Source organism: Struthio camelus, chromosome 23 (genome assembly GCF_040807025.1).
Source record: "Struthio camelus isolate bStrCam1 chromosome 23, bStrCam1.hap1, whole genome shotgun sequence".
Classification (NCBI taxonomy): Eukaryota; Metazoa; Chordata; class Aves; order Struthioniformes; family Struthionidae; genus Struthio; species Struthio camelus.
Window position 1 is genome coordinate 3555690 of NC_090964.1, and position 25382 is coordinate 3581071.

Sequence of the window (25382 nt, forward strand, 5' to 3'; positions counted from 1 at the left end):
CCTGCAGCCAGACCACACGTGGCTGCAGGCACACTGTTGCTTTCACCCTTCATACAGGGGCTGTGTATGAATCGGACCTGCCAGCCTGATTGCACCCTGCACCAAAATCCAGATGTGAACTGCCCCTGGTTCACATGAGTGCCTGGGATGATCTGTTTATGAGGTAATAGGTCTGAGATGAGGCTATTTTGAGAGAAAATTCCGATTTATCTTCTATTCAATATGTAGTATGATGTACAACGTATAATCAAACACAGCTAAAACGTAAAGCCTCACATTTGCTTTGTACTGTATTGCCAGGTAGTTAGAGCAGTGGATTATGGTGCTAGCACTTTTTTTTTTCCTGCCTCTGCCGCTGGTTGGTTTGGTGGCATTACTTTGTTTCAAATTCAGTTTTAAGCTTCAAGGGTCCCTTTGGCCAATTCCTAATACCTACTTTCTCTTGTGTTTCTTGGCTCACACATATTCATGAGCAAGGCCATTGCAAGGCCTGGGGAGCGGCAGTGACTGAGCCCTGCGCCTGCTTGCACTTTGAAACCAGCCCTGTTGCCAAGGCAGGCGGGACAGGTCTTGGGTATGAACGAGGGAGGTTTTGGAGATGTCTCCCATCTCTCCTCCAGCTGCACTCTCAGGAGAGTACTGGGATGGCTGTGAATGCTGCGTCTGTATTTCTGTATGCTCTGTTCCTGCGCCATACCACCTCCAGTCAAATCCTGTGGCTGGGGCTTGAAAAAGGCTGAATAATTTTATGATCAATATTAACATTGGTAGTTATTTTTATCAAGAGAAGGTTAATTGCATCTCCTGCCTGGGGGCACCAGCTGATCACTACAGGGGCCAGGAAGGCATTTTCTGCCTGTACTCGGTATTTCACAGCCCTTTAGGTTGCATGATGCAGAGTTTAACCATGTGCTGAAGCATCAGATGCTGCTTTGGGAGACAGCAGGGGACCATTGGTCTGACCCTGCTGTTGTATGAGGCATTTGCTCCAGCACTGCTCCTGCACAGTAATGTGTGCACTACCAATGCTTTGCCACACCACCCCCTGGAGGGTAGGATGGAGGAAAGCCTCTTCATGCACTCCCCAGCATGATGGGGTGTCTTGGGGGTCACCCTGCCATCTCCAGCCTGACACAAGGGTGTGAGGGCTGCCTAGCATCGCTGTGAGGCAGAGGAACACATCTCCCTATAATCTTGGTGGCTGAGCAGCTCCTCCACCCTCAGCCCTCCATGCAACTCCATGTAGCAGTAAAATTTTATGATTCGAAGCTGTAATGAGGATAAAGGCTGTTATGCACCAGCCAGTGAGAACAGCTGTAGGCTGTATAGCTGTGAACCTCTTCCCCACATACATTGCAGTGGAAAAGAGCTCAGACATGGGGCTGTGCTGGGCCAGGCTGGGGTCAGAACAGGACTTCTCTCACCCTGCAAGGACAGCAATAGAGCAGAAAGTTAGGCAGTTTCTGAGGGGAAGAAATACAGCAGAGACCTCTGTGACTCTGCACTGCTGGGGAGAAATGGTCCTGTGTGTCTGTCTGTCTGTGTCCCCACACTGTGCTCTCCCTCTGTCTGGCCCCAGATGTTCCTCCCTCCCTCTTTCTTCTGTCTTACCTCTTGCATTTAGAGTCTGTGCCTGTGGCCCGGTCTCCAGTCTTGCGCGTGTGACCTACTTACGTGCACAGCCCCAATTCTTGCCTTTTTTCTCCTGAACAATAATGCCGTAGGATCTGCTGTGCCACATGTTCTGAGCACAAAGAGAGCAGCTCTTGCGGAGCCATTTGCCGAGCCTGCGTGGCACCCACTGGTGCAGTGTCTGCTGGCGCTGTTGGGTGCTGAGCTGCTTGGAGGAGGCCCTGGTCTGGGTGCTGCCCAGGGCTCTCATGACGGGCTGCCGAGCAGGAAGAAATGCCTAGAAAGGTGCCTCCAATGCAGCTGACAGGCAGGGGAGAGCAGCTGTGAGGAGGGTGGGCTGTGGCCCACATGCCTGCCTCCTAGGCTGCCCACAGATGACATATCTGGGCCAGATGGGCAGCAAGGCAGCCTATTCAAGTATACTCAGATGCGGGGTGCTGGAAGAGAGAGACGGATTTCTCCTGGCCGAGCCTGGGGCCAGCTTGCAGCACCACCAGCTGTGTTCACCAGCACACCAATGCCAGCATGGCTGCTCCCCCTGGTCAGAACTTGTGGAGGGCAAGATGATGAGGACCCCTCCTTGGAGAACCTTACCACAATGAGAAGCAGGCCTGAGCATGGGGAGAAGGGATTCAGATTTTACGGTCTTCCTATCAGAGCTAGTTTGGGTTTGGGACAGTGCTAGGGGAGAGTCAGGATGCCACATCTGGGTTTACAGTAGTGTGGGTCAGATCCAGGCCCAGGAACAGATTCAGTCTGATGGGGGCATGCTACTTGGGCAGTAGGCAGGATGGGTGCTGTGCTGGCTTTATCTCTGCCTAGGATCAATGTTGCTGCTGCTTATTCTGCTCTAGGGATCCTGTGGGGAGCAGCCACTTTGCAGACCAAGCATCTCTTCTCTGGGGAAAACCAGCTCCCTTAAATTCCCAAGGGAAAATTCAGAGATAGTTGCTGCACCATGCACATGGGCACACTGGGAGCATGTGCACAGGTTTACAGAAGGGCAACACATGCACAGGCGTGCATACAGACAAACCATGCAGATGTGTGCACACCTGTGTATCGCACATGAACACCTATGTTTGCAAACACTGCAGACGTTCACCCATGGCCGCATGCACACACTGGCTGCTGAGGACAGCGCTGGTGCTGTGGGGCAGGAGGCTGTGCCAGCTTAGCGACCAGCAGTTGGCTAAGAGAAGCAGTGGGGCCAGTGCCACCACACACGAGCACTGCTACGGGTATATACAAACGGATGGTGACAGGTGGCTGGAGCTCCTCAGCCCAACTGCAGCGTAGAGCTGTCTGACTTTAATGGCCTGAGGTTGCTCTGCTCCATACCTCCCTGCTTTGCTCAATCCAGCCCTGCTTGGGGAAGCAGCCGGCCGCAGCATCCAGGCGTTGCTATGCAGCGGGAGAGGAGGCTGTCACTCAGGTTTTGTGTTCCCACTGCCCTGTGCCCCCTCAGCTCCCACAGCAGCCTCTGGAGTGATACCCACACTACAGCATGGCCGGAGGACCGGAGGCAAGGTCAGCTGCTGCGATATGCCCACGCGAGAAACCTGTGCTCAGCCCTGGGTCCAGGCTTCCTGTGGGAGCATCGGGAGGAGGGGGCTCTCTGCCTCCGCTAATGGGAATAATAAGGTAATTAGGGGTGTAATCAGCATGAAGGCAGGGTCTTGCTATTATGCAAGCGCTGAGTCAGCAGACATCCCCCCATATCCCCGCTGCACACCCAGTAAGTCACTAGAGAGATGCTCTCCCAAGATTTGTAGGCACTGTCTGGGCCACCCCTGCTGCTTCTTACAGAGCCAAGGACAACGTCCCTCCTTCCTTCTTCCGCCATTGTCTTCATCAGCTCTGTGACAGGCAGGGATTTAAAGGGTTTTGCGCCCTGAGGAAGAAAGCAGAGTTCCTCCATGCTGCCATTGGGTTGGCTCAAATTTGGGCTCTCAGCAACCCCTGACAGCGCCTGCGTGCTTGGCTGGAGGTTTCCACTTGCGCGTCGAGATAACAAATTATTTTAGTCTGATCTTACTCCCAAGGAGCCTTGACCCCCATGTGCCTGGGGCTATCATCCCCATAGGGGTCTCCAAGTCACGCACAGGATCTCTGGGGAGCTGGGGATAGAGTGGATCACTCCAGCAGTCCAAATCACAAGGTACCTTCAACGTGGTGCTGAATATGCTCATCACAGCCATGCTGTCCTTCTGATCCCAGAGCAGAGAACAGTTGCTGTTGCTGCACACCACCCCTCACCTTCTCAGAGCTGAGAACACCCAGTGTCGCTACACACTGCCTTTGCTACACGTACAGCTGTGAGGGGCTCTGCGTACACGTACAGGGACACACAGTGCCTTTGCTACATGCCAGATTTATTCCTGGTGTCCAAATTAGGGTGACTATGGGCTCTCCTGCACCCTTGAGAGGGGCAGGCTGCTTGCTGTGCTAGCAGAGTACATCCATCTCCACACCCCTCTAACCTGGCCTGAGTGGAGAAGCTGGCAGCCTCTCCCTGCCTCTCCGTAAAGCTGCAGAAAGCAGTGCCAGAACTGACTGCAGTGTCTCACTGGCACTGGAGGCCTGTGAAGGCCTGTTGGGTGGTAAATGGCTAATCAGGCTGATGACGGCTGTTTCTTTAATCTCTCCATTAATCTCTGCAAGCTCCTTGCCACCACGCAGCCACTCTGCATGTGAAGGGAGAAGGCTGCCAGTCTCCCTGCCTCTGCCACGCTGCAGCTGATTCCTGACCCTGTGCCAATGCGGTGAGGGCAGGAGAGCGCCAGGGGCTGGCCCCTGCCCTGTGACAGCATGGCCATACTGCGTTGCTCCTCCACTGCAGACGCAGGACACAGAACACTGACAGGGGCTGTAAATTGTCAGGCCCTGTAAAGCATGTAATGATTTTGAATTTATCTGCATCGATAAATACATGACAAGGTAACAGTCAAATAAATACCCATTAGTGCACTCGCTCTCTTTTTTTAATTACAAGCTCGGGTGTAACCAATCATTTTCTGCTAAGCAAGCGCTCCAGGAAATCTTCATTAGCACTGGGCCCGGCCATGGTGAATTCAGCAACTCTAAGAGGAGGGAGCGATGAGTGAGCTTTGCCCCGCTGCATCCTGGTCTCACCCAGGCAGGATCAGCAAGCCTGGCTGCTACTGGGTTTTCCAGGCATCCACCTCTTTGGAAGAGAGTGTGGTGCAAAGACTGCTTTGCTGCTCTGCAGAGATCCAGATTTGTAGAGCTGTGATCTCTGCTGTACTGGGACTGCTGGCTCTCCGTGCCAACCTGGGAAAAGCCCTCGAGTACCAGTAACACGGCAGGAGGAGCTGAGGGCTCTTGGAGAGTGGCTCACTCAGATAGCGATACCCGTTCCTTCAGCCCTGGCTAGAGGCAACGTCAAGAAAGGTGAGTTTGGGGCAGAGATCATGGCTGAGGGCTCCGCACGCCCCAAAGGGAGCATTTCCCGGAGGCAAACGCCAAGCTACGAAGGCGTGTGCAGTCAGGGGTGGACCTTGCTTATTGCTGTGTCCTCATGCTGGCTGGGGCATCGCTGCCTTTGTGGACCCCCCCCACAGTCCCCTTCACACTAGGGAAGCCAGCAGGTACCAGAGGGGTGCGCAGCAGCATCTCAGCACAAATCTTGCCCTGACCAAATGAGCCAGATTCAAGACGGGTCACGAAAAATAAAATCCTGAGAGACAGGACTGAGCAAACAGATGGACTGCCTGAATTCCCAGAGCATCAGTTTCCTGCTACAGAACAACCTCATGAGTGAGCCACGGTATCGATGCCAGCGTTGCTTGCTGCCGGTGATAAGAAATAGCAAAAGGCATGCAGGAAGGATACATTAAAATATAGGGCCCTGCCTGGTGGGGTCCTACTAGGCATAGGTGCAAGGTCAGGCTTTCAGGCATCCACTCTGCCTGGACACTGAACATGGGCACACTTTATTACAGGAGTGGAGCCAAGGGCAGAACCTTCTCTGTCCCTTTTGAGCATCCTTTGCATTAATTTTCCTTCAGTGTCAAACTGCTGGCTCAGAAAGGAGGCAGAGGGAGGACCTGGCTCCTTTGCTCTATCTTATTTCTAGATGGTAACATCTTTCCAGCAGAGCAGCTTTTAAAATCTGAACATCTCCTGGGAACATGTCGATTCTGATGAATTTTTCTATGGAAAAGTGTCAAATCAAATGATTTCAACTTCCACATTTTGTTTCAATAACGTCAAAAGGATTCGTTCCAATAAGGGGCGAACATTTCAATTTGACATTATCATTTGGTTTCATTCCATTTGGGCTTTCATATTATCATATTACTTCAAATCTACATTTCCACTCTATCTTACATTTTACTGCTTAATGATTGGGCAGCACCAGAATCCAAGTAAACATTTTGATATTTCTAGGAAGAATTTTTTCCCCCCAAATTTGTATTTTGTAGAAAAATTGGAACTGGAAAGGCCCCAAGATCCCAGGGGGAGCAAGCTGCCATCTTGCAGCTGGCTCTGGCTGCAGAAAAGAGCACAGAGGCAGCAGTCCTGGGGCACTTTGTCCTACCCTGAAACCAGAGGAAGGACACCAGATGTGACCTGCTCCACACTGTACAGCCATAAATAGGGAGTGTTGAGTGCTGGCAGGGAGTAAGCTGAAGATGTTATACTCAAAGGGAAAAGACACTCGTTAGCAGGAGTAGGGAAAGACATTGCTCTAGGTACCTAGAGGAGCCAGAGGAGGAGAGGCTTTTGCCCTTAGTGATGAGGAGGGTCAGAGAACAGGACAGCCTGGATGCAAGGAACAGGACCATGCTCAACGCAATGGCAGACAGCACACAGCTGGGTTTCTTTGAGGCACTCTACAAAGGAGTTTGAGTTTGGGACTGAGGAGCCATTTTTTTCACTTTGGGGACCTCCAGCTTTTGGAAGGACCTTGCTCTGCTTCCCAGCTGGGAGAAAGCTGCTTTCTCTTCTGCTGGCCCGATGCTGTTGGCAGAGGGGCTGTGGCTTGGTCTTCTTGTCTGGGCACAGACACTATTTCTCCCAGGCCCTTGGGGCACTTTGATGACTCGGTCCCACATCAGGTCTTGTGTGGCTGATGCCCAGGGCTCTGTGCTGTGTGCAGAGCTCCTTTCCTCAGAATGACTTGGCAGCATGGGATCATGCCCTCTTGTCCCTGGGCACTGTCCCCTTGGCTCCATGCTCTGCAGAGGTGGTTCATCTACTCCCTGGGCAGTGGCAGAGCCTGCAGGCAGGACAGTGTGTCTGGGCCAGGGTGTCTTGCTGTCTGTGTGCCACCTGCTCCCCAGCATTCAGCCTGCCAGGCTCCTGTCCCTTGCTCACCAGCACCACCGTTGTTAGCAGAATAGATTAAAAGCTGGTTTAATGGATATTTATGATCCTCATCACATTCTTTTACTGCCTGTCCTTTTGCATTATGTGTGGTGCTGCCTCCATGTGCCCACGTGGTGGATGGGGATGAAGGATTTATGCCTAGTCCCTCAGGCTTCGTGGGGGGACCAGGCTTCCTGTATCCCCCTGAGACCCCCAGCACATGCTTCTGCAGGTACCTGCTATGCAGTTGGGGTCTCTGGGCATCCACCCCATTCACCTCATACGAGAGGTGCCCCTCAGTGCTGTAAGTGCCCCTAATGCCTTTTGAAACCTACTCAATGGATTGGGAAACTGAGGCAAAGGGAGGAGAAGGGATCTGGGCTAGTACAACATGGTAGCTCCTTCCCAGGTAGCTGGAGTGAGCAGTGGACATGCCATTGCTATTGCAATCAGCTCTTCACCTGCAGGCAGGAGTGGGCACTTTTACTGCCAATACACACATATCTGCCTGGCAAACACATGTGCACACATGCTAGGAGGCATGCGTGGGAAAGGTGGGCATGCGTTTGAGTGTCCACGCGTTTGAGTGTCCACACATGTACGGCTGCATCCAGACATCTGTGTGTGTGTTTCAATGCCTGACAGGAATGGGCAGCTCATGGTGGGATGCGTTAGCGTCTGTGCGCATATGGCATGTGTGAGCACATCAGTGCAGCGGGGGGTGGGTGTGTAAGGTGGTGATGGCTTTTGAGAGTGGCCCTGGGCAGTGGCATAGTGGCTGTGTGTGAGATGTGTGCTGGTGGGCAGCAGGGAGGCAGCAGGTACTCACAAGACCCATGGGTAAAAGCTAGGCCTGGAGGAAGATGCCCCTGTTGGCATTTGCCCAGTGCATGCTGCTGCCTTTTGAATCTGATGATGTTCTTGGACTACATGGGAAATCCTAACTGCATCCCCTGCCTCCCTTTCACTGGCTCTAAATGAAACTCCCCCAGGATAGCATATTAAACTTGACCTGTGCACCACCTCCAAGATTAACATCAGAGGAGGAAGAATTAAAGGTCTGTGGAGGGCAGCAGAAGGGAGGAGGCAGCCGCGTCTCTCCTTTCCTGCTCTGGGAAGGGGTGGAAGGGCAGCTCTCTGGGGACATGTGCAGTCCAGCCTGCTCTCGCAAGCTCCTGGAGGAGTGCAGCAGTCCAAATGCTGTGCTTGCTGGGAGGAAAGTCGATGTTCTCCTTCCCCTGCTTGGTGACAATACGAAAGGCAGAAAAACCTCTTTGAAGTGATGAGGCAAATTGGGCATCTCTTCCCTTTTCCCATGGAGCAGATGCTGCTGCTGGCTTTGCAGTGTCCTGCTGCCCACTGGGGCCTCAGAGTGGCTGGGGCTTTGCAGCCGCCACCGGGGAACCTGAATGGGGTGAGGAACAGTGTTGGTGTAGGAGGAAGGATGTACAGCTGAGTGTTTGCACCTGGTCTGAGCAGGCAGCTCATGAGGCTCATGCTCCCTTCTTCTTTCTGGTGCCTCAAGCTCAGCTACTTCAGGGAGTCATGCAAACACACTGCCTCCCCACGGGCCATGTGTTGGCTGTGTCTGGGTCACAACCAGCCTTTTTTCTGGAGAGCTGAGGCACAGCTCTGCTCAGAAACACTGCACAGGGAAAAGCTCACCCGTTGTGGGCCCAAGATGAGCCTTCGCCTCCTTAATCCTGCTCTCCTGAAGCCCTGCTGGTGAGGGAGGGAAGGTTTTGCACTCGCATCAGGCTCTCTCCATCAGTGAGCAAGAGACACCGCAGGCGCTTACAGCTTTCGAGAGCTGACAAGCTTGTGAGAATGAAAAGTTCAAAACCACTGCTTGGGACATGTAAGTGTCTGTGAAACTAACTGCCATTTGGGTCAGAGCATGTGTGCCAGGACCCATCTCCTCTCACACGGTGTGTGCCTGGAGAAAAGGTCACCCTTCAGCAGACTGGAGTCACCCAGCCTCCCCCAGGTGGGAGATTTGGCTCTTGCTCCTCTTAATGAGGTGACCTTAGCATCAGTGGATGCGTGCAGTTCTCCCTGAAGAGTCGACAGGTCAAATTAAGCAGATGTTTTATTCTGCTCCGTCTCTGGCTGTCTGAGATCTAAGCGCAAGACGGACGGAAGCTGAAATGAAGATGTTGCCTCCTGCTTTCTTTCCTTCTTTCCTTCCCCTCCTCTCTCCCTTCCTTCTTCCTTTCCTAATTATTTTGCAGCCTGTAAATGACTGGCAAGCTTCTTAGATGTTTCATTTTAGGGCAGAGTCCAATCAGCTCAAGCCCAGGGGTGCCTAGTACGTATGTGTGTCTGTTTACCTGTCTGCGCATATGTGTGTGTGAGTGTTGAAGTTAGGATGACCTATACAAAAGGCCATAACAGTGTTCCCTGCTTCCTCCCCAGGCTCCCAGCGCAAGTGAATGTATTGATCACTAAATCACTGCCACAGCTGGTGAAGACTTCATCACTCTGCAAAATGTGCTAGGGACTGCCCTATACATGGTTAGGCCAAGAGCAGACCCTTCTGGCCCCAGACTCCTCTACTCTACTCTACTCTGAAATTATTCTGCTGTCAGCACTGGCCAGCTTGTCTCAGCCTCATCCTCTTGTGAGATGCTTGGGGACAGTAGATATCTCAGAGGCCCTGCAGAGGAGCTTCCTCTGACAAATGTGCTAGATGATGGGCATGTGGCATCAGTGGTGAGCTGGTACTAGGTGAAAGGAGGAGACTGATTCAGCAGAGACTGTCCTGGCCCTTCCTTACTCAAAAGGCTCGCTCTGTGTTGGCTCTTCCAAACCCAATAGGGCTGCACTAACTCTTCCTCGCTAACACAACCTTCAGTGACCTTTGCCAAACACACCAAATGTGATGGCCCTTCATAGGACATTCACTCTGCCATCGAATGGGATGATTGCACTCCTCAGGAAGGGAAGAGAAGTGGTAGTGATGCCAAGCAGTGATAAAGGGAATTCTATGGGAAGCAGTGGGGAGTCCACTGGGCACGCTGGGATCTTATCCCTGGCAGATCCTAGACACTGGTCTAGGGCAAAGCAAAGATAACGAGAGATCAAAGTAAGGCAGGACAAACAAGGGTAATTTTTGGCCACACAAAAGGAAGTTTCTAGGACAGTTTTCTGCCTCCTACAATGAGCATGGCTTACAATGGGCTTTTGCACAAATCTAGCTGGAGAGGCTCCTGGTCTGAGCTTGTGACTGGCAGGAGAGACAGTGAGCTCTGTGTCTCCAGCTAAGTGCTAATTGAAAGCCAAGGTCTGCAGTGACAACATGGGGACATTTAGGCATTGAGCGAGCTTAAAAACAGGCCACAAGCTGCTCCGGAATCACAAGAATGTAGAAAATGTCCACAAGGCCTCAGGACACAGCTCTTCAGCTGAACAGCCTCAGGCCAAAGCAGAGACATGGCTGTGGCACTAAGACTGAGCTGAGGGATAGCCAAAGGTCACAGGACCTGGACCAGGAGTGCAAAGCTTAGAACAGAGAGGAGCATGTGCCCCTGGGACTCTCTCTCTCACCTGCCTGTTTCTGCAGGATCGCAGTGATTGTTTCCTTCCTGCCTGTTTCTTCAGGATTGCAATGATTGTTTCCTTCTGACAGTTTATCAGCCACTTCTTTGCAGACATCCCCTACAGATCTCTTCGTCCTGTCCCTAATTCCCAAGTAACATCCTGGGAGCTCTTCGAATCCCCTCAGTAAGCTCTACTGGGCTGTGTCCCCATGGGACAGCAGCTCTGTTCCCTGTCATGGACATCTGGAGGGATGTACAGGCTGGGAGAACCCTGATAACTCACTATAAACAACTGAAATGGCCCAGTCTGGTCCAATCCTGCACTTTTAAACCCATGTGACATTTTCTGATGACTCCAAAATGAGCAGGCTTGGGGAATATTCATTACACTCTCTCCCATGGGGGCACATTTCACTGAAAGCTTCTTCCATGAGAATCAGCCTATTGTGCCTAGGAGACCAGCCCTGTGCTGGAGCCCATGATCAGGTGAGGAGATACCTGGAGAGCTACTGAGGCTAGTGATGTGCAAAAACAGAGTGCGGCCAAGCACAGGTTGCTATTAGGCTTGGATCCCTGGAGCAGAGCAATTTCATCAGACAGATTTATCCTGCCACAGATTCCCCCCTGCCCAGCAGGTTGCCACATGTTCTTAATAGAGTAATGCCATTTCTGAGGGCAGAAATGCCAAGTTTAGAGAGTCCAAGACTGGAAAATGGAGCCCTTCCTTCACCAGATGCATTAGTAGAACCCCTGGTCACTGCCAAGCCGAGGATCTAGCAGAGAAGAGTGATGGAGGGGAAAAGCTCATCCTCGTTGCACTACATTGCAGTGGGACATTCCTGCCAGGAGAAGCAATCCAAGACATTTCCTCGAACACAGGCGCAGCAGGTGAACCTGAAAGTCTGCCTGTGCTCAATCCATGAGCCTCTCCACACAGTCAGGTGGGCTGTTTTCTTTGCAAATACACAATGCATGTGACCAATCTCCCAGGGAATTCCCTGAGTAGGGAAAATGGATCCTAGTCACAAAACTTTTGCAATGAGTTCATCATGCCAAGTCATGAAAGAGTCAGACTGCCAGAGACCCATGGACCATGCAGATTGGCGGGACCTACCTGGCACGCAGCAGAACCTGGCCCTGTTACCTACTGGACTTTAGTGCCCTGGCTATGCCTAGCTGCATGCTCTAAAAGTGGAAGCAGAAATATTTGCAGGGCTGCAATTCACATGAGGAAAGGGGGAACATCTCCTGCCCTTTCTCTTGAGCTAGACCATACCATAAATGCACTGCTCAAACTCAGGTACTTGTCCGTAAGCTGGGAGAAATTCTGCCTTTGAGACTATATTTTAAATTTCACCTTACAAATTCTGGCTGCTAGGCAGAGAAGATCTCCATGCCAAAGATTCTTGTAAGACTACTTTTGGGGGGAGAAGGAGCCCCAGAAACTACCGCGTGGAGTCACCAGAACACCTTTGGCTGCTGGTGAGTCCGTGAGGAGCTGGGCCAACTGCAGCCTTAGTGAATCTCACTCCTTCCTTCAGTGAAACTTGACTCTTCCCATGGGGCATGGTGCTCTCTGGACAGAGGAAGCCACCCTTCCTGGTTACAATTTTCATCCTCCTCATTTAGCCATCTGCTAAACCTTTATCTCCAAGCCTCAGAGCATCTGCCCTGACTTAAGCTCTGCCTCCCTGAAATCCCCCAGCTCTCTCATCCCAGACTACATTTCCTCCCTCCTCTCAGCACTCAGTACAGTGGTGTGGGAGGAAACTGCAGTCCCTAGGAGGAGCAAGGTGTGGGTAATGGTTGCTTTGGCTTCGCCACTGGGAAACAGCCGTAGGAATCTGTGCAAAAACACCATCACCTTGTGAGATGGAGACACGAGGAGATCCCTCTGGGCTCTCGTGAGCACTAGCAAGAGCCATTCGGTGCTTCTCCTGCACTGGGAGTCAGGGTGGAAATGAAAAGGATTAAGGGGTGAAACAGCCTAGATTTGTGGCAGTATTCCTTCCCAAGGTCGTGGGTAACAGCGTGGGTGAGAAGAGACATGAGACTGCAGCAGCAGCCAGAGCAAATGGTTCTTTATTTTATCTCCAGGATAAAAAGGAATACGGAAACCAGGTTCATAAGATGAGATGCCTTCATCTCGCTGCATAACATTTGATCATTTTAGATGTTTTACAAGGAAGTGCATGGTTGAATTATCATTAAAGGAGGTGATGGAGCTGAAGAGAAACAGAAAACTTCTCCCATAGTGACCTGGACTCACGTTCCATGTTTGAAAGGAGAACAACAGTAAAGCACAGGTGCCAGCACTGCTCTTGCATAGGGTACCAGAAGGCAGGGGCAGCTCGCGAGCCTGCCAGCAGAGTCTGGCTGCATCCAGCTGTCTGAAGGCTTTTTTGTATTCTCCATGCTGGGAATTGGGTCTGGGAGTTTACAATAGCAGCTGTGCCACAGCTTTCCAGCTCCCCTCTCCTATGTGGGAAAATGGAGCACAGTGTGGCGAAGAGAGCATTTCCCAGGTATAGCAGAGCCTTCAACCCAAGAGAAGCCTCAAGTAAAACCCAGCATGCTGACATGGTGTGTACCCAGTACAGCAATATGTGCATCCATCTGGGTCAGGTTGGCAGGGCCCAACCTGCCCCTAAGTGAAGATGGTTCCCAGCAGAGGCTAAGGTCCGGAGCAGTGGCCTGTAGCAACAAGGACAAAGGGATCTTGGAGCCAAGGTTCCCAGGGCTGAGAATGCTGGCAGCCAGATCAGAGCAGGAAGCCTTGCCTGTTTTTCTGCATCAGTGCTCCTAATCATTCGTCCATCACCCATCCCTTCTGTCCTGAGTCCTCCGGAAGGGGTGAGGATGGATGGCATGCCTGAAATTGCTAAAGCCTGTTCTGTGTGCATGCTTGCTTAGCAATAGAAAAATGCCATTTCCAGAGCCTCATTAGTATTTGCATTATTGCATGGCTGTCTAAGAGAAGTAGCAGCTAAGTGAGCCAGTCAGATCTTGCTAATTTGCATGCTAATGAAGCCCACAGAACACAGCTTAGAGAGACTGGCAAGTAGACCTCCAATTGATAGATCTATACATGCAGCCTGTATATGCTTTAGAGACACAGTAAAAACTGTAGGCAGATACCCAGACGGCTAGAGAGACAGACAAACAGATGGTTATATAGAGACCTACTGAATGTGGGGAGAAATCTTTCTGCAGAGGTAGGATGAATGGCTGGAGAGAAGGAGAAGAATAGACAACAGATAGATAGAAAGATAAATAAAAAATACAAGTGGAGAGACAGATTAGTCAAGGAATGTGCACATGCTTGCAAATAAGAGTCTTTCCATGCTAAAAAAAAAAATCAAAAACCAAACCAAACAAATAAAAGAACCCCAAACCTTGTGCATAATCACTTGCAAAGCACAGATCCCAGTGGGGTTGTATTTACATTTCTGTATTGGCTGATGCTGCCTTGTGGTGCTGCAGAGGATGGGTATGCTGACAGAGATGGGATGGCAGGCCAAAAAATTGACACAGGGGCTGGTTGCTGAGTAGGTAAATGCCCTGCCCAGACTATGGAAGGAGCCTGCTCAGGGTGCAAAAGGTGTCCAGACACTGCACTCCTTAATCCTGCCCTGAGGGACTGAAAAGGTTGCAAGCAAGTTTATGGCCAAAAGATGGTATCTTTTTAAGATTTCTAGTGAGAGTGAATGGAGTCACATGACAGCCATGAACAGCAACAGGTGAATGTGGTAGCCCTGGTCCTTCCAAGGTTAAGGGCTCTACTAACCTGGAACCTGCTTCTGTCAGATGGTCAGGAGCCAGGGTGAAAAGCCATGACCACTAGTCTGAGCACTGGTGGCCAAGCTGTGACGTCTTGCATCCTACACCTCCATGGGGGCCAGAGCCACCAACACTGCTCCCCAGTTAGGAAAGTGGAGGGGGGTTGAGCATGGCAAGAGATCACAATGGCTCCCCCATGGACCCCACCTCTTGGGGGGGCTAGGGCTGGGCTGGGACACCATGAAAACAGGTGACATGCTTAACCAATCTGATAGCCTTCTATGGTGGAGTGACTGGCTGGGTAGAAGAGGGGAAAGCAGTGGATGTTGTCCACCTTCACTTCAGCAAGGCTTTTGACACCAGCTCCCATCACATCCTCATAAGTAAGCTCAGGAAGTGTGGGCTAGATGAGTGGACAGTGAGGTGGATTGAGAACTGGCTGGATGGCAGAGCTCAGAGGGTTGTGGTCAGCGGCGCAGGGTCTAGTGGGAGGCCTGTAGTTAGCGGAGTCCCCCAGGGGTCAGGCTTGGGTCCAGTCTGTTCAATGTATTCATCGATGACCTGGAGGAAGGGACAGAGTGCACCCCTAGCAAGTTTGCTGATGATACTAAACTGGGGGGAGTGGCTGACACACCAGAAGACTGTGCTGCCATTCAGAGGGACCTGGAGAGGCTGGGGAGCTGGGCGGAGAGCAACCTCCTGAAGTTCAACAAAGGCAAGTGCAGGGTCCTGCGTCTAGGGAGGAATAACCCCATGCAGCAGTACAGGCTGGGGGTTGACCTGCTGGGAAGCAGCTCTGCAGAGAAGGACCTGGGAGTCCTGGGAGGCAACAAGTTCAGCATGAGCCAGCAGTGTGCCCTTGTGGCCAAGAAGGCCAATGGGATGCTGGGGTGCATTAGGCAGAGTGCTGCCAGCAGGTGGAGGGAGGTGATCCTGCCCCTCTCCTCAGCCCTGGTGAGGCCTCACCTGGAGTCCTGTGTCCAGTTCTGGGCTCCCCAGTCCAAGAGAGACATGGTGCTACTGGAGAGAGTCCAGCGGAGGCCTACAAAGAGCATTAGGGGACTGGAGCATCTCTCCTATAAGGAAAGACTGAGGGAGCTGCCACTGTTCAGCCTGGAGAAGAGAAGACTGAGAGGGGATCTCATCAATGTGTACAAGTATCTGAAGGGGGAGTGTCAAGAGGATGAGGCCAGCCTCTTCTCTGTGGTGCCCAGCAACAGGACAAGAGGCAATGGGCAGAAACTGAAGCACAGGAAGTTCCACCTAAACCTGAGGAAAAACTTCTTCGCTGTGAGGGTGACAGAGCACTGGAACAGGTTGCTCCGAGAAGTTGTGGAGTCTCCTTCGCTGGAGATATTCAAAACCTGCCTGGACGTCATCCTGTGCAATGTGCTCTAGATGAGGCTGCTTGAGCAGGGAGGTTGGACTAGATGATCTCCAGAAGTCCCTTCCAACCTCAACCATTCTGTGATTCTGTGATATTTGCCCAAGAAGTCAGTGCTGGCTCCCTCGGCCAAGGAGTCACTTTACCCAGCAGCTCTGGCTTTGGCACAGCTACAGGTCAGCCGCCACATGCTAGCACGCTGAAGCATCATAGCCAGCTTGTCATGGGTACCTGGAAGCCCATACTCGTGACCTCCCTCCCCTCCTGCTTTTATTCATCCCCCCTCTTGCTCTTGTCAGCATGTTTTCTGCCATGGGGGCTACAAGGAACGGGCAGGGAGAGTGGGCTTGCACCTCACACAGTGGGAAGGGAGGACCCTGCAGATTTGCAGCTGTGGCCCTCCATGAACGAACAAGGATCCACAGGGTGGGTGAGTATTGGCTCCTTACCCAAAGACATCAGAAGATTGTGGGTGTCTTGGAACACAGTTAAGGCTTCCTGGGAGAGGAGGGCCAGGGCCCAAATTCCAGTGGGGGTTCTGCCTTTTATAGTAGGCTGTCCTACAGTCAAAGCTCCCACTGCTTGCATGGCCTGGGTGTTTGAAAGTCAGACTTAGGCAAAAATCCTGGCTGGGCTGGTGCCAAAGGCAACAATGCATGGAGGCCATTGCTTTGCCCCCAGGTCTGAGGTACAGACAGATGCCCCTTGGGTTCTCCTGAGGCCACAACATCATACACGAGTATTGCAGGTAGCTGGCAGGATTACTTACAGCGAGTTGCAAGGGACCACTCAGTATTCAGCCAGTCTGGCCCAGTTCTCATCATGGATACTGGCCTCACTTGCCCAGGAAATACAGGAGGAGGAGGCAACTTTCGCTCACAACGGGACTCCAGGGAAGGCTGGCACAGAGCTCCGTGACAAAGCTGCCAGGTTTCACGCAGCTCTGATGTCTGGCGCGTCAGTCAGCAGAGCCAGGCCCCCGCCATGCCCATTAACCACAGCGCTGATGCGTATCGGCCCAGTGCCCTGACAGCCCCTGCAGAGGGGTGTGGTAAGGCTGAAGTGGGGAGCACAGCTGCAAATTACAGATTTCCCCACAGCTGTGTGAGTCACACTGTCTCTCCAGGCACCAGAGCAGCCCAGCACTGCCATGATGTCCCAGAGCATCGCTGCCTTCAAGCACTCTGAGCTTGGATACCTCCTTCCAAGCTGTGTCCACTCAGCTCCTCCTCATTAATGTTTGTAAAGTGCTTTGAAATCTCCAGCTGGAAGAGCCTATAGACATGCAGAACATTATTAATTCATGGTAATGATTGTTTTGGTGCCCTTGGCTTCGCATCGCAGTTCTCACACCCCATGCTCTCCAGGGCCTGTGGAGCTTTGGATACAAAGTCCCCTGAGCTATCAGGGCCATGTCGCATAATCGAGGTGATGCCTTGACAATCCGTCCCTATTTTGCATGCAGGATTTGTATGCAGCAGGGAGAGTGGAGCCCAGCCACTCCTGTGGGAATCAGTGGCAGTGGATTAGAGGCCATTGATGGAAGGTAATCACTGTGCACCACAATACAGGAATTTAGCTCACAGAATTGCTTTGCACTGTCTGTTCAGAAGGGGTCCTCCCTGGCTTTTTCTTTTGGAGAATTTCAAAGGGTCCCTGTGAGCTATGGGAGATGTCCTGCACTGTCTTTTGGCTATTCCCAGAGAAAGAACAAAAGCAGGCAATATAATGCCCAGAGGAAACTGGCCTGATCTGGCCTTGGCTGCAAATAGCTCCACGCCTGTGTCCATGAGAGAAAGGGAGAAGCCGTATGTCCACAGCAAGAGGGAAGGCTTTATTCGTATCCACAGGCCGTGATGGCTAGTGGGGTGGAGCAGAACTGAGAAAGATCGTCTAATCATTCAGCACCATTATGCTGGCCTCTTGGAGCTTATCATGGGTTTGCTTTGATTTCCCAGGTTGTAAAGCGTGAAAGGGTGGACAGACCCAGCCCTGTGATTAGATCCAGGCAAGCAGACCCCATGATGCAGAGGTTATTTCCCCAGATTTCTGCCTCCCGCCTGGAGCAGCCTGCCATCTCCAGCATTCATGGGTGTGTGAGATGACAGCTCTTTTATCCAAAGACAGCTCTGCTCTCTCCTTCTTCTAGTATCTCAAACCCCAGGCTATTTACAGCATTTTTTTCCAGTGTTTCTGAGTGGCTCTCGGAAAGTTTCCATCTCCATTTCAGATGGAAGACGAAGCATTTGGCAGGGCTGTTCGAGAGTGTGCATGCTCGTGTGTGTGTGCAGAGGTGGGGTGACACGTCGCTTGGCAGCACAGGGTTTGTGTACACATATGCTGGTGTGTGTGAGTTTGTGTGTGCCTCTGCAGGGAGGTGGGGGTGAGAAAGAGGCTGTGCTCAGAGATACCCACTGAAGAAAAAACAGTTGCTGACAACATCTGCAGTTTTCACTTACTGACACTGCAAGTTTTGTTTTATTTTCTCCCCCTCAGACTCTTAATAAGAAAATTTCAGACTCACAAACCCAGACAGGGAACGCAGATGCCATGTGTAACTGCTCACATCAGGCTCGGCTCAGGCCACCTGTTTGTAGGCCAGAGCTCTGCAGGTCCATCATGTGGAAAATCTCCATTTCAATCCCATTTGGGATTTAGGAACCTTGTTTCACTCCTGTAGGAGGGAGGAAATAGCTTGAACTTGTGGCTTTTCTTCCTACCTGGTGTGTGGTCTTCAACAAGCTGCGTGACCATGCCCTGCTTCCCCTGGGTTAAATGAGACTAGCTACTAGAAACTAGGCTATGGCTGCAATCCACAGCCTCTGCCCTGATCCTGACCATGGATGCCCAGGCCCTGGCACACAGGGTTTACACCTAAACAAATGCTAGGAGAAACAAGTGGATTCTAAGAATATGTCTTACCTATAGTGGCCAAGTCTAAGAGCCAGGTGTCCTTGGCGTCCCTGCAGGCCAAGACCCCCAATACCCCTGGGCCTACATGAGCTCTGGTCCAGCATGCTGGGAGCATCCTGATGCTTGTTCCTAATGGGAGAGCTGGGGTGCAGGATCCCATGGATAGAGCCAAACTTTCAGGTAAAAGTGTGTCTAACTGTTAATCAGCTGATGAGGGTTTATTATGTCTCAGTATAGCCCTCTTGTTGCTTATGATATTGGTAAATAGGAGCGAAGGCTCGACACTCCTCTTGCCCGCATATGTGCATATGTTGCTCTGCTAGAGCAACTGTCATCAACTCAAGCAAGCCCTTGCCCTGCTCTGGTACAAACTGTCAGAGCTGTAACACAACCCCATGGCAGGAAAACCTAACCCTGTGCTGGGATATCTGGCCTGGCTCAGCCTTGCTCAGTGGTGTTCTCAGCCAGGACTGGCTTCAGCGCACATGGGACCTGCCCTATGCCAGGGTGCCCCAGCCATATCATACCCTTACAGGGATTTCACTAGGTTGTTCTGAAAGGATGGTGCTAAGGGGAAATAAAGAACCTGGCCCCCAGACATTCCTTTCTCCTTTCCTTGATTCAGAGGCAGGAGGGCCAAGAGCTCTTTGGAGACACCAGGAATCCGGGAAGGAAAGCTGCTCCCAGCTGCCTCTCCAAAGCCACGAAGGGGTCCGTGGGAGCTGTGAGCCAGCTGCGCTGCACTGTGGTCTGTCTGGCACTGAGCCACTATCCCCAGATGCTGGTATCAGTAGCTCTTCCACCTCCATGTCAACCCAGATGGGGGTGTCCCTGCTGTGATCTCAGCTCTGCTCTCAGCTCCCGGGGCAGGTCAGGAGAGAGGATCCTCTGGCTGGAGCCACCGTGGCTGGAAGCAGCCAGGGAGGCCCCATGCTGCTGACTCAGCCTGCACCAGGCTGCTGGCACGGACGAGCAGAGGGAAGGGTTAAGTGCAATTGGGAGGCTCTGACATTTTGCTAATGTGCTGTGTTAATTGATTCGCTCATTTCCATTTGTTCCTGTTAAAGAGAGACAGATGAGAGTGGTCCTGCAGTGCAGCAACTTGGCAGGGAGCGTCTCCGCTGCGTGCAGATGTGCTCCTGACTCATTTATTACCATCAGGCCTCCAGGCTACTGACAAGCTGGAGCGTTGCATGAGGCTGCTTTCTCCAGGCCTGCGGAAGAGCAAAGCAACAGACCCCAAACATCCCTTCCTGGGCCTTTAAGGCCATGTGCCCTGTCTCAGGGTGCTGGACATGCTGCACAGATTGAGCTTTGCTGGGGAAGCAGAAGAAACTGCTGAATTTGGGAGGAGAGAGGAGGTAAAATGAAAGGACAGCAGCCTGTCTGGAAATCAACAGGCCCAGGGAAAAGCTGGGCTGCCTTCAGTTGGTATAGCCTTGGAGAAACAGCAGTCATTTCTATGCCAGCAGCTTCTGATGTAGAGCAACTGCAGGTCCAGTTTATGGCCAGGCCAGATGTCCCAGCCCTGTGCACCATTTGCTGCTCCAGCTGAGCATGTTTCACTGACTATAGGATAGGTATTATCAGTGCTAGCGGTGAGACGGAGGAAGCCAGGCACAGGCAGATGTGCAATTTGCCAGAGGTTATACTCAGCCAGGACCCAGGTGTTCTGGTGCTTGATATAGATCACTTTCTGCAAGGGACACAGCCCTACATACAGCTCCCGCAGCCTCCAGCCATCGAGTGCATCAGGGCCTTGCAAGTAGGGACACAAGCATCAACAGCACCTGGAGGAGTGCCAGAGGTCACAACCCACTCTTGTTCTTCCCTTCAGCACTGGAAACCAGGCTCCGGTTGGCAGCAGACCCACGCTCTGCACTCCCTCTTGCTGGACCTTGCTATACAGGCAGCAGTGTCATGGCCAGAACCACTGCTCACACCTGCAGGGCCTGGCTACCAGTATGTGGTGCCCAGTGATACAATGGGACTAAGACACTTGACTAAACACTTACTTTTCTTGTTGAAAAGTGCAATTATGACAAAAATCAAGTTGCTTCAGAGGAACAGCTCAATTTCAGTAGAAACACTTATTAAAAACATTTACTCTGAACCTTTCCTCTGCCTAGAAAAAAATATCTCAGTCAAAATGTCATTATTTGTTTGAACTTTTCTGTGCAAGAAACACCTATTCAAGGCAGTCTCAGAAGGGGCAGGTCTTTGCCCAGCCCTGACCAGAAAGGCGTCAGCTGTTGCTGCAGGTGGCAGAGTAAGCAAGAGAGAAGACTGCAGGATGCTGGGCTGTCTGTGCCTGCGGGAGAAAGGCCAGTGACCCCTCAGATAGTGATATCCTTTTGCTGAAGGTTGTCAGCTGCTGCAGGTCATTCCTGTCTCTGCCCATGGTGTGCTGCACTTGTAGAGCTCTTAGTGTCCAAAAGAAGACGGAACTTAGCCATTTTCACGACTCTCACATCCTGATCCATTCACCCAGTGAGTGCATAGGGCAGCCCCACGTAGCACTGCTACGGGGCCAGCGCAGTTTCCGCTGGCTAGGGAAGGGGGATAAATGGCAAGAGACTGACTCTGGGCTCACAGCCTTGAAACACTTCATTTCACAAACCCATCATCTTTATTCTGCTTTTCTACTCTTGTCCTCATGTGGAAGTGTCTTCATGGGAAAACGTGTGTGCCGGGGGGAGTGTGTATGTGTACAACAGTTTATGCATGATTATATTTGTGTGAGTAGGCATGTACACATCAGTGTGTGTCTCATGTGGCCAGTATGTGTGCATGTGAATGTAAGTATGCCCATATGTTGGGGCTGTATAAAGGAAGATGATCTCACCCTGCTGGGGAGACCTTGGTCACGGTCATTTGGACAGGCTCCAGCAAGCAAATGCCTCACAAGGTTTCATGTATGTATTTCATAAGATGTTAATAAGGTGCATCCTTGAGTATGTAGTGCTCCAGCACCTTCACCCTGTGGCCACATCTGTCTTCCAGGAAGCTGGCTATAAATGGTATCAGCGTTGCAGAAATGATGTCTTGGGAACAAAGGAAGCCAATGCAAAGAAAAACAGAGATAAAGATGCTTTGGGTTGAGTCGGTCCTGAGGGAGGAAAGGGCAAAGCAGAAAGAGAAACCATGCTGCAGCATTGCTCCAGGGAAGGACAGCAGGGCATTAGCACATTTTAAATGCCACATTTAGGCCCCAGGTCGGAACTGGTTCACATGGAAATCCACAATAACTCATATTTGCTTCATCTTGGACCAAAGAGGCGGAAAGTTGCCCTAAGCAGTGAGAATACGAGATTTCCAGTGTCCCAGGCCCCCAGCACTTTTTGCAGGTGTGAGAAGGAAAAAAGATCAGAAGAGCTTGCAGGATTTCAGGCTACTGAATCTCAGCTGGCTCCCAAGGGACCCAGCCACCAAAGATGCCTAGATTTCACTTATTCTTTGACCAGTAAGAACCTAGCCCGGCCCTGACTGAGGCTCACAGGCTGCCTATTCTCAGTTAGCTACTTTCCACAGCTCGCTGCACGCCAAAGCAGAATTTCCTGTAGTCTGCCATGAGAGTGTTCTGTCTGTACATCTGGCCCAGTGCTCCCCACTCGTAGGCCTGGGACAAGAGCTCCTGCTCTGCAGATGCCCACACTTTGTGCAGGGCAGCCTAGAGACTGCAGGCTGACTGTTAGCATCACCCCACAGCAAGACTGAACCTACTGGAATTCCTTTCAAACTTCTGCGCATCTGAAGCCAGCCTGTCCCACAGATTTGGTGTAGTGAGAGCACCTGTGGAAGATCTGGTGAGGAGTCAGTGACTGACAGAGTACATGATAGCAAGCCCAGCATGTAAAATTACAAACTGACCGAATTCCCATCAGGACCAGGCATGCACATTCTGTTTTCTCAGTAATGTCTAGCCGCTTCCCGGACAGTAGTCTCAAGGTTAACACAGCTGAGATAAGGAAATAGTTCTAGTGGATTTAAGGCGCCTTTAGAAAACAACGAGTTGAGTCCCACCTGGGCGTCTGACCCATATGTCCAGCAGCCTCCCACCAGCAGCCCCTCTGTGCAGTTCTGGAGGCTCCCAGTGCAGTTTGGAGTGTAAGTCCTTTGTTAAATCTATCCTGCTTAACCCTTTATGAACCTTGAGTGTCTCTCTATGCTGGTATCAGATCCTCTTTTGCCTGCCTTGCACTCACACTTGGCCAGTCTCTTTGGTCTGAGCAGCTTTTAACTCCAAATGTTATGTTCCCATCTAGTCCATGGAGCAGTTAATCCTTTTAATTTTGGATTGCAATAATTCTACACCACTTTAGCTAGAACCAGGCACATTTTCATTGTGTTGGTCAAGCTCTTGCTGCTAATGGCTCCAGGCCTGAAGATAGGTCTATGTCACGGTGGTAAGGGGCACAGAAACACCGATGCTGGCTCCATGCAAGTTTGTCTCTCAGGGAATCATGGTACCATGCTACATGGGGGTATCAGCCTGGCACCTGGAACAGAAGAAAGGGAGTAACTCTCCAAGCCAGTACCCTCTATGGCCTCCTAGATCATAGCAGTCAGATAGCAGAGGGCATAGCAAGGAAACAACAATGAGGGGGTGCTGGAGACTGGGAAAAGCTACTAGAGTTGGCACTGCTGTCAAAGCACAGGGCTGATACCCCCCAGTCTGTTTCTCTGTCTCTGCAGATGAGCGGTAATCTGTGTGGAGTGGATGTGAGTGCTCATGTCTGTATGAATAAATCTGCTCCAGGTCTCAGGGCTTACAGGGCCACTGACCCCTGGGCTGTGTCCATATCCTGTGCAGGTGAGATCAGAGCCCCCTTTTCCCCTTCCCAGGTAATTTCTGTGGTGAATTTGGCGACCTCTGGGGTGAAAGCTAGAGATCAGCTGGCAGCCAGGACACTACAAGCAGAGGAAAGCAGAGTGCTCCAGCTCACCAGGGTGAAAAAGCTGAAATGCATTGGGTTTTCCAGAAGTTATCTCTCTGGTCTGAGTGCTGCACCCATCCCTAGGCCATAATAGGCTATTAGGTAATAATGGAAGAGGAATTTCTATGTTAGAACTCTTTACTGGTGCATAGTGGACATGCGGGGCTGCTCCTTTGAATGAAAGTGGCATAAACAGCAGCAGACATCTTGCCTGCTTGAAACTCACAAGCCTGCTGTTCCACCAAGTCCCTCTGCCTCTCTCCTCCTGCTAAAGCCAACATCACCCCTATGTCTCTGCTTGCTCTTTGCTTTATAGTTGCCTTCTGCCAGCTCTTCCATGTTCAAGTCTTCCCCTAGGAGACCCCAGTTCTCCTCCTGGGCGAGCTTTTGCTAGGCTCTTCCCTTGCTTAGCACATCTATTGCTGAAGTCATTTTAATCCAAAAGAAATAATAATTGCCTCTTCCATTTAGCTAAAATGCAAGTTCACAAACTTGCCCATCAGCTGCAGTAAGGTCGAGAACTGCTTATAAATGGCAAAAGGCATTTATTGCTTCCAGAAGATTTCACTCCCACTTCTGTTTCTGCATCCCCACCCTGATGCCTCCAGTGAGATCTCACTAGAATTGGGTGGATATAGCAGGAAAAATTGGCTAGAAGAGAAATTAATCCTTCTTTTTTTTTTTTCCCAGGCAAAGTATCCACAGACAAGATTTCTACTATACAAAACTGTGTATTGCAACGGCACTTTTGACTGTCCTTTCCGCTTGATGTACAGTGGGTCACGGTCATCCCATGTCTGGTCCTGACTGGAGAAACAAATCTGTTTGTAAACCAGGTCTTCAGAGGCTTCAGAGATTGCAAAATGCTTCTCTGTGACACGGGAAGGATTCCGCCATAACTACATTTTGCTAGAAAATGAATTTCTGTTGAGATATACTGGTGACAACAAGAATCAATGGTCTCAGAGAGGTCAGCTGGAGGATGTCTATGTTTCTTTTCTCTTGTACAAGGCTAGATGATAAGAAATAATTCTTTTTGAAATAAAAAAAAAAAATACAGATGCACATTTTTTTGTCAAAAATTGTCATGAAATTAAACACAGCTTTTGGAGTTCAGGTGTTTTTGGTTTTTCACCTCAAGCCTTCTCCCTTTTCAGCTTGTTTTCCACATTGGGAAAAGAGGAAGTAGGAAGAAATGATAATAAACTCACAGGCTAATTTTTGTCCTCATTTTTTGGAGAAAAACTGAAAACTGTCCATCTGGGAGGAGGAGAGAGGGTAATATTCCACTGCTGGATTGAAGAAACATTTCAGTTCTCTAACAAGTTGAAATGGAAAAAATTTGATCTCCTTTACTTTGATGCCTAGTAGATGTCACTTAAATAACATGACAGACGGAAATGGACTCCTCCTCCCTCAAACCCACCCACGAGGAGCTACCCCTTCGCCAAGCGTATCAGGAGAAATGAATTGCACTCGGGCAGCACAGCCCTGGGCCTGTCATTGAGAACATGCAGGCATCCAGGATTTTGAATGCGGACCCTTGCCCACATGCCCCAAGCTAACAACCCCATACAGCAACACGTCTATTGCAATAGGTGTGCATAGTCGTTTCCCAGCCATGTGGCAGAAACAGATATATCCAGACTTATATGGGAGATTCTGGGAAGAATCCTCCAGTCTGGTTTACTGAGGTGAAGGAAGTATGAGTGAGACTGCAATCATAGACAGGTGTAGTGAAGGAGAGATGCCGAGCACCGGTGAGAGTTGTCCTCACACTGCGAAAGGTGGCAGCTGCTAGCTTCTGCTCCCCAGGCCGGTACCTGGGGCTTGAATGTGCAGAACAGTCATGCCAGACTCTTT